This window comes from Sceloporus occidentalis, unplaced genomic scaffold (genome assembly GCF_023333645.1).
Source record: "Sceloporus occidentalis isolate IW3139 unplaced genomic scaffold, rSceOcc1.0.p SCAF_11, whole genome shotgun sequence".
Taxonomy (NCBI): domain Eukaryota; kingdom Metazoa; phylum Chordata; class Lepidosauria; order Squamata; family Phrynosomatidae; genus Sceloporus; species Sceloporus occidentalis.
The window spans coordinates 13,672,741-13,690,216 of NW_028316991.1; positions in this window are offsets into that span (position 1 = coordinate 13,672,741).

The following is a 17,476-nucleotide window of genomic DNA, read 5'->3' on the forward strand; positions in this document are numbered from 1 at the left end:
GCTAATCATCTCCCTGTGTATAAGATTACTAATATAGAATTCAAAGCAAAAGTTACATTTGAAACTTAGCTTTATCTACACCCAACACCATTTCTTGCAGGTGGACTGATGAGGAAAGATCTGAGTTGCAGATGAAACCTCAGATCACGTTCCTCGGTCTAGCAGTCCTTACCACACAAGGTATAACTCAACCAAATTCTAAACAGAACTAAATATGTCAAAAAAGACAAAGTGGAAAGAAGGCGTTAAGACAAAAAGAGTTGTGAACATATTTATGTTCACAACTCTTTTTGTCTTAACGCCTTCTTTCCACTTTGTCTTTTTTGACATATTTAGTTGTGTTTAGAATTTGGTTGTATATTGTACAGACAGTATATTGTACAGTTTGTATATTGTACAAACAATGTATATTGTTTAGACAGAACACATTGCCAGAGGTGCAATTGTGTAATATTGGACGTAATGGATCGTGATTTATACATTAATATGAAATGTAAAAATATAATAAGGAGAAAACAGAACATGGATTGAACACACATAAAAGGAGTATATATTGCAGACAAAGTAATTTGGATAGAATTACTCAGATAAGTAAACAAGGTTTTGACATGATTTCTGAGAATATGATGAAAACCATTTAACACGTTGCCATTTGCCCATTGAAGCCTGAAGAAGGTCTACAACCCCACCAATCATGCCCACACAACACAATACCATTTTAGATTACGGGAATCAAAGCTGTCATGTTGAGGAAACGGATGGTGTGAAAAGTTCTATTACATTTATGGTATTTTAGGAATTATTTAGGTGTGGCGGGAAGGCTTGTGTGTGTTACCTTGTGAACGTCTTATATAGCTGCTTACCAAACCGGATGAACAAGACGGATAAACACCAGTTTCACTTGCTGTCCTTTTCTTCTTTTTTACAGTGTTTTATACCTCAGCTGGTAAAGATGATTTGAGACAAACACTTTTCTTTTGAGTTTTCACCAGAAATGTAATAAAGTCCACAGTGACGTAATGCAAAATGCCCTGCAAACGATGTGCCCGCCACATCTTTTACAGTCATATTTATGCCGTACAGAAGATGTGTGAAACATGTCACTATGCATGAGAGGCTTTGAAAGTTGCACGGGTGTGTTTGATTGACATTTGGTGAGTGTCTAGCGCATGCATGCCCATGCAAGGTGCTTCACATAGAGGAAAGTTACCTTTGGTTCTTTTCTGAGTTGAGCAACCTCTAGAAATGTCCGACCTTAAACGAGCTTTCATCCTCCAGAGAAGATCAAGATGGCCAGGGGAGGCCATCTACCAGAAATGTGCGTCTTGTGGGGCTTTAATTACAATTCCATTCCACTAGCGGGTCTACAGAATACTTAGGTAGCTCTTGCACTCTAAATGGATTTATGATGACCTTGTATGGTTTCTACGCAAATCCCATTAAGAAATGCATGTTGGAGAAGACTGCAAAGTGGGGCATTCCTGTGTATTTGCTGCGGATATGCATGGCTCCACTGACTAGGCTTGATCCCAGGATAAAAGCTGCCCCATAGAGATGTCCCTTCACAACAAATAGCTTATCCCTATGATGAATTTCGTGCATACTTTGTGCATACGTTTAGAAAAAAAAATTATACTGCAACTTGTTTTGGTCGCTTGTCAAATTTGTACTGCATTTAATCACTAATCAATGTTTATATTAATATTGGAATTATTATTCTAATAATTGGAATGTATCTCTAAACAAAACATCCAGAACATGTTCCAATGAGGTATATTTTAGCAATCCTGGGTCTAAATCACACCTTTAAAAAACTGTATGTATGAAGTAGATTTCAGGGGATATTGCTTTATCTATAAACATATCACTATTCATTACATCACTATTAAATACAATAGTTTGGATTTTATCTTGAACAAATAAAGGAAGGAAAGTTGAAAATCAAGGAGTCTTGTCTCTATCAATGAGCAGGGGGAGTACTGCAGGAAACGTGCTCCTTGATGACCCTTGTCATAGCCAGTTGTTCAAGTGTCAGCAATTTTTTGGAGTTTTTTTTATTTTATTCAGTGTAAGGTATAACTTTTAAACACAAAGTCTTTCAAAATAATATCCTATATATATATATATATATATATATATATATATAACACTTTGAAAAAGATGGTCAGCACTCCAGGTCTTTAAATTGACAATTTCATTTTATTCAAAGTCAAGTGGACGTTTTAATCATTACTGACTTTCATCAGGACATGTCGATGTCCTGATGAAAGTCAGTAATGACTGAAACGTCGACTTGACTTTGAATAAAATGAAATTGTCAATTTAAAGACCTGGAGTGCTGACCATCTTTTTGAAAGTGTTTTGTATGGAAACTGCTGGTTACTAGCACCGGGCTTGGAATATTTGGAATGGTGTGCAATGGACTCTGTGAGTAAATATATATATATATATATACACACACACACACTCCCATGCAAATAGCGGCCATTTTTCAATCGCAGGTGGATTCATTTAAATTTTTTTTTGTTTGAGTTTTCTTTTCTGTGACCCTTTAACCCTATTCATACTAGTGAGCAGAGGGATTCACCCAAAAACATATTTTAATCCTCATATCTCAGAACAGGAACGGGATGCAGGTTGAAGGAAAGGCACAGCTTAGGACCTGTAACTTTTATAGGTTTATTTTCATAAACTTTACACCCCTCCCCTGTTGCAACTCGCATCCACTTCACCCTCCTGCATGCGAGTGTATGCACATTATGAGTGATTATTTGTTAACATGAATTCAACATAGGGAATTTATGAGTTGGACTTTTATACGCCGGTGCAAACACTAATGGCCAGTTAATCATGTACATGCGGCTGCCTTCTGGTTATGTGCAGCAGAACGTTACGACCTTAACACTCTTCATCTACACACCGAACGACCGGATCTGCTGCACGAGCCGTAATAAAGGTAAGTCTGTTGCACCATCAGCCACCAGCCCACCAGGCATTTGTCCAGCTTGCCAGATGGCCAGTCGGAGCTTACTCCATCCCAAACATTCTACTGCAGTGACTCACTAATGCTGGCAACCAAATGGTTCTAATAATAGATAGATATCACTTGTCTGAATCTGGTCAGCCATATTTAAGCAGGAATCATGATATATCGGTTGAGATACTGAGATATCATTAAACATGGATAGGAGATAGGAGTTTCAGCTCCAGAAAGTGTAACCCTGAGAACTTATCCAGGCGAAAAGTTTAACAAAAGATAAAAGAGGGAATACATTTCAAATGTATGCCTCACACTCTAATTCTAAAATAAAATTTAAAAACATTCACATTTAAAGCCCCCAAAACATAAAAATACACAGTTAACTAAAGCCTGAATGTGCCGCCACGTATACACAAAAATACTAGAGATCCCCCAAATACAACAGTAAAAAATAATAATAAAGACCTTATGGATAAGGCATGGATGTGATCAGGGCCGGTGCAAAGGCAAAGTAGGCCGCGGTCACTATGGGGAGGAGTGGTTGTAGCAAAAGGGGAGGGGCTTGTGGGGTGGAGCCAGGGGGCGGAAAAAATTGGGTCTAGGGTGGACCAGGAGGACATGTAATTATGAGAACTCACAAACAGTGAATGATGTCAGCAAGGACTCTTTGTGCCCCTCACTATGTTGTGAACTCCATCCTCAGCACAGATCTATGGACCTTCTCACTTCATCCTAATTGTCCCACATGTCCTGGATCAATGCAAACAAAACAGGCGATTAGTAGAAGTTCTTTGTTCTTTAGTGAGTCATTCTAATTTTTCTTTTTTTACTGCAATGATGGGATTATATATATATTCCAAACTGGCATATCTCATTCATCTTCTGAGCAGAATGTGTTCCTCTTTTCCACTTTGTCGTACCCCAAAAATATCAGTATTTACGATGCACGTTTCTTTACCGTACTCCCACCGTCAGCAACCGTTTTACATTGTAAGTAATTGGATCCACAAAATCAACACCAAAACCTTGCATCAAGGAATATATTGTATGGAATATTGTTTTTATTACCTTCATTCACCCAACAACTGTGGGGACTTCACTCCTGCTGAGTGAACACCCAACACGTTTCGTGCCCAATAGCCTGCGATAGCGGGACCCTGCGCCATCTGCCCAGACACTGTCCCACAGAAACCAGGACAATTGAGAGGAATGCTTTACAAATATTGTCAAGAAGAAATAATGATGCAAGTAATTTGAGATAGTTGCCCAAGGAATACAGAATGCATATTTTGTATTCTGTAACTCTAAACAACATTATATGCAGCAGATCCAGTTTTGATTCCAATTTTTAGGGTCTGTTTCGCAGCTGCTAACAAGTCAGATATTTCAAGGGAGCAGGGGTAAAGTAGGCAGGGGGTAGCCAGAATGTGCGTGGGGGGTGGTTGTGGTCAAACACCGCTTCCCTGCCTGGAGAAAGAAGAAACTGATCTGAAGCAGGGCTTCATATGAAGGCTCGGAGTCAAACCTGGCCAATTCCCAAGTATTTGGATTAGTAGAAGCCTTCAGGTGAAAAAACATCCAAGCAGCTGACAATGAAGGGTGAACAGTCCTCAAAAAGGTACATTATTAACTCCTTCATGACAGAGGGTGTCAAGCAGAGTTGAGATACAGCTACATAAAATCTCACAAATCAAAAGCATTTCTGGATGTTATAGACTAGAACACGACTGTTACGGGAAAACAATAATCATAATTCAATGTTACTAGGAAAGTTTTACTTGGAAATGAATCACTGTTGGGCAGATAAATAGTTGCAGCCTCTGAAGGAGCAGCCATGTCATTTCAGTCTCTCATTGTCCCATAGGGTACTTTATGTGAGCGCTTGAGACATTTCATTAGGACACTAAATAGTTGACACCGTCAACCATCAATAACAAGAATTTCAAATGCAAGAATTACACGCTGCGGCTAATTCTGGACGATAAATATTAGAGCATTAAGGAAACCATCAATGGGAACAAGCCTATGTAAGGCTTCTGGAAACATAAAGTGCAGCCTCTCATATCCAGCTGTCGGCCAAGTTTACATTATTAGGGAGCCGCCGGCCTTAAAAGCCTCATCTTTCCCAGTCTGGCCCTGACGACCTCTCTTTGACAACTCATATTTGGGTTAAAATATTAATAAATAGGAGACACACAAAAGCAAAGCCAAACTTCTGAGAATAGGCCCATTAAACTAGAAAGGGAACACCGGCTACACGTAGCTATTTATGTAACCAGACCCATCAGATCTGGTGCCAGAAGCATCCCGACGTAGCACGGTGTCATACCAGGAGATGCATAAAGGATGTTTGTCTACAACCACGCGGAATATGTCCTCCCAACAAATGATGTGACAAAATATCGTAACCTAAATCAAAGCTTCATCCTTACTGACTTCTTGGTTCAACCGCGGACCAAGAAGCAAACAGAAGCATTGAGAAGAGCTTTTATTTAGTGAGTACTCGGGAAATGATTTTTTACTCTACTTTGACTCTAGATATGCTTCCATAAACTGAATTCCAGAGACGCAACACATTAACTTTGCTTTTTCTCAGGCTTTATATGGAAGAAGATATGTGTGAATATGTGAGCGAAGCAGTGTGCACGGAAAACATTTCAGCTATGACGTAAAGCATATGGCCGTGGCATATAATGCTCTAGAGGAGATTACTAGAGTAGATCAACCTAGAACTGCAAAAAAATTATTTTACAGTTGTATAAAATCTCACTTTTCATGTAATTCTGATACAGGCTATAGCATTCTTGAAAACTAACTTTATGCGCAAGAAATATAACTAAAAGAGAAAAATGATCACTCTTAGCTCAAAACCTCACAGCAACAATTTGAACTAGTTATTACCAATTTAGTAAAAGTGAAACTGGGTGATATAATTCAAACACTGTATCAAATCACCAAATAAAAGAGGAAAAATACATATGTGCGAACATGTCTGTCCTCTTCAGCTTTCTTAAATCATATTGTGCAAATCGATAGCTTCTACAACACCCTTAAAATAAGGATTAAAATACAGGTTACCATAGAATGTAAGTAAACCAATACATAGAAAAAAAATATCAGCAAATTCCAGGATGTCTAATTTATGATAGTTCTTCTAAGTCCGCATAAGTATTCCCAGTGTGATAAGCTTAATGATGTAATGCTGAAGAAACTCTAAAACGACATAAAAATAAAAACACCTTTAATAAATAAGATTCTGCACCCACAAAGCAAAACATGTTTAATCAGAACCAATGTGTAGTTCTCCAGCACAACTCATCCTGATATCTGATATCTCCTGATGCTATTGTTTAGACGGAGAGGTGTTCACACGGAGATGGCAATCACAATACAGTTGGTGCAATCCACAGGCACCTCAGAACAACTCGTGACATGTATCATCTATAAGGCTTCAGGTGATCTAACGTAGAGTAATCTAACAGAACAAAATACAGTAATAGTATATCCAGGAATGCCAGGGGAGGGCTGGCACCTTCTGGCCCTGGGGAGAGGTTGGGTGAAATGGCCCCACCAGCCCTCTTACCCCCTTGGTAACTAACAAAGCACTGGCACACATTTACACACTCACACACATACTTACACATTACAGACACTCTAACACACACACTCACTCATGCTAGAACATTCATACCAACTCTAACATACACACAAACATACAAACATACCCTTCCCTTACCCCTTTACCTAATCGTGAGGCTTCTTTTTAGCTGCTCGAACACATTGTTCAAGCAGGCTCGGTTTTACCACAGGGCCACGTTCCCACCTCTGCGAGAGGGCAGGTCAGCAGGAATGGCCCTTTTTGAAGAATTTTATTTTGTGTCTTTGCATTTTGTACTCTAGTTATGTTTTTAGACAGCTGAATTAGTATTTTGTTTTAACCTGGGGATAGGTGACCCTACACTGATCTGCTCCCGTGTCACCATAGAGCTTCTGCCTATAGATTATGAGCTCCTAGTGAGTTCAGCAGAACTTGGTTAAATTCTTAATTACCATCTTTCACTGGTTCTGCCTGAGTTCAGATGAAACCCTAACCTTCTGGCATGTTCAAAATTACTATAAACAACCTGAGGCTAAATTATTTTTATTATTGATTTATATAGCACTGCCATATTCTGCAGTGCTGTACAAATGGTAAACGTGACATACCTAGTAGTGCATCACATACGGCTGAGTCCTGCTCAAACGTGCTTACAATCTATATTCTAATATACGGTATTTATACAGTAAGTTCCATCACGCAAGAGCAGGCAAATTATAGGCATGCTCTAACTACAGAGGCACTCCTCTAATCATCAGCTACGAGAAATAATGTCACTTCGAGCCCATGAGGAAGCAGTTAAGGTTTCAGGGTATATATACCCCCTTTTATAGCCCATTTACAGGATGAGATGTGCAAGGTCTGCCATTAACAGCTGTGATCAGCATGTGAGTCAGCCGGGGACGGATGTACCGGGGATCTGTCTGTATAATGTGATACGGCACGGAACAGGTGATCCTGTTAGATACCAGTCAGCTGTGTGTATCTGACCTCTGTCAGACCCTTTATACAGCCTAAAAGTTTAAGAGCCTAATATACGCTATAAATATTATTTCGGAATTCATTTTAATTTAATTAACATGTTAACATTTATCAAGAGGATAGATTCATTTGTGCAACTATGTAATACACGCCCTTTATCCGCCAGTGGTAGATGATATCATGATTATTATCTTTTATTTATATAGCGCCAACAATTTACGCAGCGCTCCTTGCAATACATATATTCAAGGGGTATGACAAGACTAGAATAGACAAACTAAGCCATACTGATACATTATGACAGTGGAAAGAGCCTGGTCGCAAGCTTACAATCTTGAGTATAGGTTATCATCTAGTAAGGTACTCTGATAATGAATGTACGGAGGAACAGACATTTTTGGGATTGCTGTAAAGAATCAGCTCAGTGTAGTGGAGCAAGGAAAGTCATACAAAATATCACATGACTGACAACAATGGCAGCCTCCAGTTCTGCAAATAAAAGGACATTTATTGGAACAAAATGAGATAAAACAACTGTTACTTTGTACAGCATTACATTTTATGCTCAGAATATTATTATTATAAAAATATATTTTTGTCTTGTTTCACATAAAAATATATGTAAAGAATTAATATGCAATGAGAAACCCTTTGAATGGCAGATATTGCTTATATTGTTGTTTTTGTCACATTTTATTTATATATTGTACATACCGCCCATATTTCACTTATTTTAGACAGTTGCGAAGCGTTCATTCAAGGCTATTTCTCCAGTTCTGTAAATGCAGGAAGGATGTCCCGGTTTCACTCCCAGCTGGAGCTGCATCTGTCTTTCCTCACTATGTTAAGTTTCTGGTCAGATGCCTGTAATGAAATCAGGTACACAGGGGGTATAAATTTTCTAAGCACCAGTATATTCCATGTATGCACCCGATCTGTCATTCCAGCAGCCGATCTGTTGCTGCCGTTTGGCCATCAGCTGCATACGCCCGGCCGCATGCTATATGAGCATAACACATACCATGCAGCCTCTCATAGCCTGCTGTTGGCCACACATTTACCCCATTTGGTGCTAGGGCTGCCTCTTCATCCCTAGTCCGACCCTGCTTTGGGTTGTTATTAGAATTAGCCACCCATCTACATATATTCTCCTTATGTCATAAACACACAGCGTTTCTGATATGGCTGTGTACTACGTAAATCTGTGGATATTAGTATCAAGATTTCTATGAATGTCCTTGATACAATCTGTGTATAACATTCTATAATTCTTTTGTATTGTTTAATTATTTATGTGTTGCTATTTGTAGGTTTTGAAGTAATCCACAGATGATTATTTTATGATTGCCCCAAGGATCTTGGACTTCTGGGGTGTAATCTTTTTATGGTTTAAAATGCATTCAACATGAGAATGTCAAGCATTTTCTAACATGAAGGTTTGCAAACTTCTTCCACTGAGTTTCTCATGGAAAACGTATAAATAGAATAATATTTACTTAGAAACTTTTATAAATATATCGGTGTTCAGTGGGTAGAGGAAAAAAATGTCTAACAACAAAACACTTCAAAAACAGTAACATGCAGAAGAGGTCATGCGAGTAATGTTTCTGAACCACTAATGCAAAAACGAGTATTGCAGTATGTGGTCATACGTTTTGTTTTTCCATTGATCTAAGAGATTTTTTTTTAGGCCAAGCATTTGAAAATATCAACTTCACTTCATAAAGACAAAACCTCAACAGAAGACACGCCGAGCTAGACACGAATGTACTAGTGGAAACACGAACGAAAAATAAAAAATACAGCTACCCTGAATCGAAGACAAGACCGAGGGCTGCTGAGTAAGGTATCTTGATGGACTGAATCGGTCTTATATGTCATAGAATTCTGTGTTTCTATTTTTCAGAAGAAACGATTATCATTATTAAAGCTTTGTTTAAAGATAGAAAGGTAATACCACAAAAATGCACAAGTATAGACACTGATTGCAGAAAGAGGGAGATGGTCATGCAACATGACAAACCACTGGCTAGACCTCACTCAGGGTATTGAACGAGACACTTGCAGAAGATGTTGACATTTTGAAAATAGTCCAAACAGTGGAAACTGAAATAAGGATGTATTTAAACATAAAGGAAAGACTAAGATCTCAAAATATACAGCTTCCGAAAACCCAAGGGGATGACATTCACAGCTAGAGTTTCACATGCTCCTCCAACATTTAATTTGTCCAAATCAGAGGCAGCGGAGGTATCACAAGGAGGCCATGTAGGAGCTGCACACAGACCTCCACTGGTTTTCAAGCTCCCTGACTCAGAGTGTGTAGAATACGTAGTATGGTCTCCGAGAAGTTGCTGAGGCTGATAGAACTTTTGAAGGCTGAATAATAATAAGCATACATGCTGTAGGCACAAGGCTGTTCACGGAGGTGTAATACATTAAGGACCCCATTGCAAGTTGTGTTGAGCAGCCTCCCTCTCCTCCTATCATATTGTCTGTGTCTCTGGATATGTGATTTCATAGATGCCAATGGTATAACGAACGCCTTACACATGCTTGCTCAGAGATGATTGCAAGATTTATTAGTATCAAGTTCCATTAGTGCCAGTATAGAATCACCCACTTGTGTACCAAGAAGTCTTTGTGGGCCCCTAGGACCTGGGCCCTCTTGCACCACTGGGGTTTCAGGGCCTATAATATATACTTGGCTGCCCTGAATATAAGACAATCTGAAGGTCAATCCAAAAAGTATAATCTAAATATCCAATTTATTTTGAGACAGGCGCGATAGACCTTCACACCTGCAAACATACAATATATAACTGGAATTGCCTTTTATCCAGAAGCAGGATTCATTAGAAACCGTCGCCTGTCTAGACAGGAAAGAATAACAGGAGAATGATCTGATATGGTATCCAGTAGCCCAAGATTACCTACTAATCCCAAAACGTTATGGGTGTGATATACATAACAACTGCATAAATACACTAGACCTATTCACATAGGGATATACAGTTCCACAGAGGAAACCAAAGCTACTGAGCTCAGGGATTTCACAAATGTTTAGGACGTTAGGCCTCTAAGAATACAAAAGAAGGCCAAGGGTCAAAATCCATCTAAGATCTTAAGAGCGATATGGAAATGGGCAGACTAGGTGTGACAAGAAGTTCTTATCTGGCGTCAGATTCAGTGTTCGAAGCTAACAATAACCTTGTAACGGAAATCTGTAGATATACTGAAAAAAATGTCCTACATTCATCCAATCCTTTTTTTATGCCTAGAAACAATAGTTTTAAAGTTATTGGCAAGACACAGCAGAGATCCTGCTCATTTTTAATATTCGGGGACTCTATATCCTCTGGCAAAGTGCCATAGGAGTACAGAATGCCAATGTGATTGTGATTGCCAATGGGATCATGAACACAAGTAGAAAATTCTAGATTGGCAAGTTTAACATCTATAGTGTCTAAGTTATTTGAAGAAATAACGCAGAATAAAATATTAGACTATAATGAGACAATCAAAAATTGATATTAATTTTATGAACAAAAGTTTCTTCCAAGCAAACCTCCTGGTCTTCTATAATGAGGAAAGAAGAAATATAAATTTGCTAACAAGCAGAAAGTTTTTATGAATGGAGTAATAGCATTGGGTTCTACTCTTTTGCTTTTTTTTTACAATTTATATTTATTAATGACCTTGAAGTTAGTATTGATAGTAAAGTGTCCACACAAAATTGTTTAGTGTTATACATGCAGCTCACGTTATAACAATGTTATGAAATTGGGAGAAAGGTCCGAGGAACGCATGACAATCAATATATGTAAGGTTTCCCGTTATATGTTTGTAATTATCAAATTATCATCACTTTATTACCTTTCCAATGAAAAAAAGTTTGCACTTACAAAATGATCATTAGTCTTTGGACAATCCGTACAATCCAAAAGAATGCGGAAAATGCAAAACAAAATACCGCCTGACAATCCACAGGAGCCCTGAGGCAGTGACGCTAATATATTCATACCTGGGGACCATAACAACATGAGACTCTTGAAATATTAACCCTTTAATAGTCCATCATGAAGTATTTGTATTGACTCACCAAATGACTCCAATACTGGACCTCATGGAAACCTTGACTTAATTAATTCAGCTCCATTCAAGTAGGGATATCAACCAGAACATATGGGTGGGAAAAGCACCAGCTGGGAGTCTTAGATATGATCACAGCAGTGTCGAAAAGTAAGGAGTCAGCTCCAGACTGTATAACCGTTTGAATCCGAGCCTTCACCCTACGCCCCAGCACACAAAGCAAGGTCCATAAAGACATGGTTGGATGAGTTTGGTGTGGAAGAAATTGACAGAGCCCTGACCTCAGCCCCATCAAACACCTATGGGATGAACTGGAACAGAGATTGCAAGCCAGGACTTCTCGTCCAACATCAGTGCCTGACCTCAAAAAATCCTACTGGATGAATGGCCCAAAATTCCCACAGAAGCACTCCAAAATCTTGTGGTAAGCCTTCCCAGAAGAGTGGAATCTGTTATAGCTGCAAAGGGGGACCAACTACATATTAATGTCCATGTATTTAGAATACAATGTCATAAAAGAGTTGGTAAATTGGTCAGGTGTCCCAATACTTTTGTCCACATAGTGTATCTTTATGGTCACTTGGCCAGATGTATGTAATATATCTATCTACAGCCCTTTTATATCTCTTTATATGTCCTGAAAATAGCCTCTTACTAATAATCTCTCGATCAGATCACTTGCTTCTTACACAAACATTGCCATACTCTACGTAGAATGCCTAGAATACGTTATTTCTAAGACTGTTTATGATAAACTGGACTAGGTTTTATCAAATTTCAAATCGAGATCATGCACTTTTACATCATTTAAATCTAAATGACAAACATTTTGTGCCATAAAAATATAGAGAAGCTGGAGAGTGTTTGAAGAATGAAGATATATATGCATGGAATGTTGCTCCTATACATTGTGAGCCCTAATGCCAGACAAGATACCAGATAATCTCTAGGTCTGACATTCCTAGACACAAGAGGCGTGAGACAGCTGTTAATCTTTTATTCAGCAGACATTTGGCTGCTTTGAGAAAACACTAAGGTGAATGCCGAAAAATATCACCTGTTTAAAAGCACAATACACCCTCTGGTGATGATGTTTGGAAATGCTTGTACATGTGTGTATATGATCTATAAGCTTCCAGATGCATGGGTCAAAGAGTTGCACAGATCATAAGGCTATCAGGTTCTCCGATAGATCCATGGCTTGTGAAAATAACCATATACGTCATTTTCTAAATGAACAGATCAAACATAGCTTGTAAGCCCATGAGAGCAGGGGCCTTTTTTTCCTCCTTCAGCTTAACTTTATTTGGTGGTATGAAGGGGCATCTAGTGAACTACTGTATACTATAAGCAGGATTAAAAATACGTACTTAAAATACAAATGTCATCAATCTGTATACTGAATCCCAATGATGGCAATGCTGCACTATCTAGGAAAGGTACCCTGGGGTTGAACTGATGCTTCTACCATCTCAGCATCATTAGGGGATTAGGTGGGGGCGCCCAGCCAAGCTCTTCCTCCAACAGAAGCACTCTGGGGATGGCCCTTCATAATGTATAGAAGAGTTAAGATCACAAATTCCTGACTTATACATTATGTTATGTTATATACTGCATATAATGTCCTGTCTACCCATTGTACAGAACTACGGAATATGATGGAGCAGTATATAAAACAATAAATGATAATAATTATGAAGACCCATCCCCAAAAAGCTTCTGTGCAGCAAGTGTTTGGCTGGACCTGTATAACGCATAGTTAAATGGGTAAAATGCTTCCAAAGTCTCCTTGTCAATGAAAGTATGCATTGTGCAGGGCCACCTAATCCCTTGTAGCTGAAGGAACCTGGCAGTGTTTGCCCTTTCTACATTGAATAGGGAGTTAAAATCTCGACTCTCCAGCAAACTTTCCCTCTGGGAAAACCCCCAAAACGTTATCTTTTATTCATTAAGTGCAAACAAATTACACTGCTCTGTACAATTTAATTAAGGCAGTTTAACACATAAAAAATACATATTAATACATACCGACACATCAGGAGGTGGGAACCCTGCCTGTGAGCAGCCGTCTAGCCTTATGGTACTTTAATACCACGTTCCTGGCTTATGAGGGCCGTGCTCGTGAGCTTACAATCTAAGGGAATAGTACGAGTAATTGAAACAAAAGGAGGAGTGAAAAAAGGAGTAGTTGATCTCTAGTAGCATTAATTAGGGGTAAGTGATTTAAGGAAGCAAAATATTAATTAAAAAAATGAGGGGGGGGCGGCTACTTGCCAATAGCATTAATCGAATAATTCTAAATAACAGATTATTAAGTGACCCTTTATGAAAGATTGGCGTAAAGTGCAATGAGACTCTAGTCCAATATATATATATCTATATATAGTAGATTTATATATATATATATATATATATCTTTGCTTACTTATTTTAGAAACACTTATCTTGGCTCCTTTAGGAGTAGAAAGGATGCGGAGGGGCCCGACGGCTCCAGGGATCAGGGCCAGCAAAGTGTATTTTGCAGGGTTACATTAAAACAGTGCTGCCCATCATTATACATTTTTGTAAGTATCCCTTTAATCCATTGATGACAATTGACGGTTCAGGTACGTCACGCACTAGCATCCAGTTAGTGACAATTGACGTGCCAGGACCGTCATGGCTTTAAATGCTGAGGCATTCAGCAACACTCTCGGCCATGTCTGGCCCCTCCCTGAGGCGTCAACGTCCGCCAGACGCCCGGTTTTAAAAGCGTTTAGGAGCTTCAATGGTTTCACTGAAACGCCTCGATAGCAAGGCATTCAGTAACACCGAACACCCACCCCAGGACATAGCCACCACTGCAAGATTTTGCCACTCGCAAGATGGCGGTGAAAAAGTTTCCAAGAGGACCCTCCTGAGAACTCTGGCTCCCCTTGCAGGTTGAATACAGGTACTGGAGTTGATACAAATCAATGGAGTCCAGCTTTCTAATCACAATGTGATTAGTAAAATAAATGGGGAAAAATAAGAAAAAAAATACATAAAAATAGTTTAAAAACATATATTGAAAAATCATAACATGTAAAAATAACTTCCACTTAAGTCACCATCAGGGGAACCTTCCAATTTAAAAAAAGAAGGCAAAAAATATTAAATATATTAAATATATATATATAAAAAAATTATGAGCAAGCCCTAAAATTAGCGCTTTATCTTGAAACAAATACCCTGGGATGTCTATTTTTTTTATTTTATTTTTTAAATATATGGTTTTATTGGGCACACTGAATCTTTGAGACACAGTCTCAAAGATGTACTAAATAGGGCATGGGCAGTGGATTACCAAATGTCAAAGTTCAACATGTTCTGATTTTGGCCGTTTTGCCCCAAACAACCAGGAAAACCCATGCATGTGGGGTATCACTGTACTCAGGAGATGTTGATGAAACACATATGGGGGTGTTGTGTGACAGTGACATATACCAGGAGCTGTAAATTTATACCTAAAGTATAACATGTGTGGGGAAAATACACATAAAATACTACTGCTAACTTTGACAAAGGCTGGTGGTAGAATTAGTGCATGGAAACAGTTTAAATACCAGCATTTGAAATACCCTCCCGGGTCTAGTCTTCAAAAATATATGGTTTGATGAGGTAAATTGCATTGGCCAAATTCAAAGACGCCCAAAATAGCACATGTGGGAGGAATTACCAGATTTGGACAAAATGGTTTTGAAATAGCAAAACGCACAAAAAAAACATTGGGTATTTCTAAACTCAGGACAAATAGCAGAATCTATTAAGCAGGTTTTGTTCATTAGCTTTTATAGAGTGAAAGATTTTTTTCCAAAACGTTTCACAATATTTTATACTTTTTTTTATAGTAAATATGATACAATAATTGTATCTAAAGAAAGCCCTTCTTGTCCTGAAAAAAACTATATATAACTTGTGTGGGTTCAGTAAACAAGAAAGAAGAAAGCTACAACTAAACACGAGCAACGCAAAAATGTTACCACAGCCATCTGGACGCTCTAATACACACTGCCCTTCAATATGTGCGATACATAACGGAGTAACTGATTCCCCTCTGTGAGGTTATACATCACACCTACTGCAGGGGGAGCACTTTATATGTGCAAGTCAGCAATATGTAAAATACATGCGTCCTGGTAACACGGCACATTCCCATAAGGCTAGAAAGGAACCTCATGGTGAAGCCCCTGTTACTCAGGACCCCGGCCACTGCCCTATAAACCACAGCAAACCCCACGCGTCATGTCAAAATGCAGAACAATGACATGTGACAGACAGCCTTATATACCCACCCCTGACGCAAGCCACCGTGACGTAAGCACGCACTACGCAAAAATAAAAAAGGAACTTTAGCAATTGCGACTATAGCCTATAGCCTAGTTCTAAACACCACACAGAGATGTCACTTGAAATGCTGCTACATGTGTATAGCTCAAGTACTGTAATCAGTGTTCAATGATAACTAGTAATTACGTGATAAAAAAACTGCTGCTGGAGTCTTCATGTCTCGCTACTCTCACATAACTTTCATGTAGGGTAATGTATATACTCGTGTATCATGTCTCTTGTGTTTCGAAATCGTTCCAGACGTTCTTCCACATGCTCCGCCTCTTCCTCTTATGATTCCGGCCCATGGGGGGGGGTGCTCGGCTGTCAGCTGACAGGTTCACGTGACCGAGTGTGTATGTGTGAGGATGGCGGAGGTGTTCTAAGGCCGCCGACCCTTCTTCTGTCACCGAACCCGGTCATATCAGCAAGTGATTTGGCTGAGAGTGGTGGGAAGGAGACACACTGCTACCGGAGCTGCTACACTGTGCCAAGACCGGGCCCTGGCCGTCCATTCTGCCTGTGAGTATACGCGCGCTGGCGGATGCCGACACGTACCAATGCTAGCCTCTGTAACGCGTCTGTTAAGGCCGAACACTGGGCTTTGGACCTGGGGTGTTATATGGGAATCATTTTTCGTGTTTATATAGATAGAATATGGCGTTCTCGTTTGACATCGTAAAGGCTGTGCTGTCATAAATTAGGCTGCAGATACCCGACAAAAATGTCATAATATGAATGGAGATTGAGGGATTTTATTTCTCGTTGCCATGGTAATCTATAAATTTGGTGCGGTTTATTGCTTTGGTTGTGGGATTCATTCATTAGTTTCTCACATAGCAGTCATAATGAATGCTTTTGCTAGAATCAGATCTCCCAGCACCGTAGTTACAGGATTTCACGGCCTGGAATTGTAGTTTGGGGTAGCCGTATTAGTCCAGTGTATAAGAATGCAGACTAACAGAATGTTGCAGAATCTTGTAATACCTTTTTTATTGGACTAACAGTATTTAAAATAATAGATGAGCTTTCGGGAGTCCTCCCTTTATCAAGTCAATGCTTTTGAAAAGCTCGTCTATTATTTTAAATACTGTTAGTCCAATAAAGAAGGTATTACAAGATTCTGCAACATTCTGTTTTTTGCATGGCCTGAAATGAAATGCAGGAATTGCATGCAAATTCTACAAGCTCCTTATGTTCTAAGCACATTATATAACCTTAATATGCAGGCTATTTGCATCCAATGCCACTTAGTGGTTCCAAACCTTACAGGTTTCATTCTTTACTGATTCCTATTTATTTTGTTTGTGTCTATTATTGTTTACTTTTATTTCATCTGTATACTTGAAAATGAGAGAAATCTCAAGGTATTCTTCCTCTTAAAACCCTTATTGTTCCCATTTTACATACATGTTTACTTCTACGTGTTTGTGATCTAGCGTTATTTAATTTTTCCACGATGACAAGTGTAATAAGCC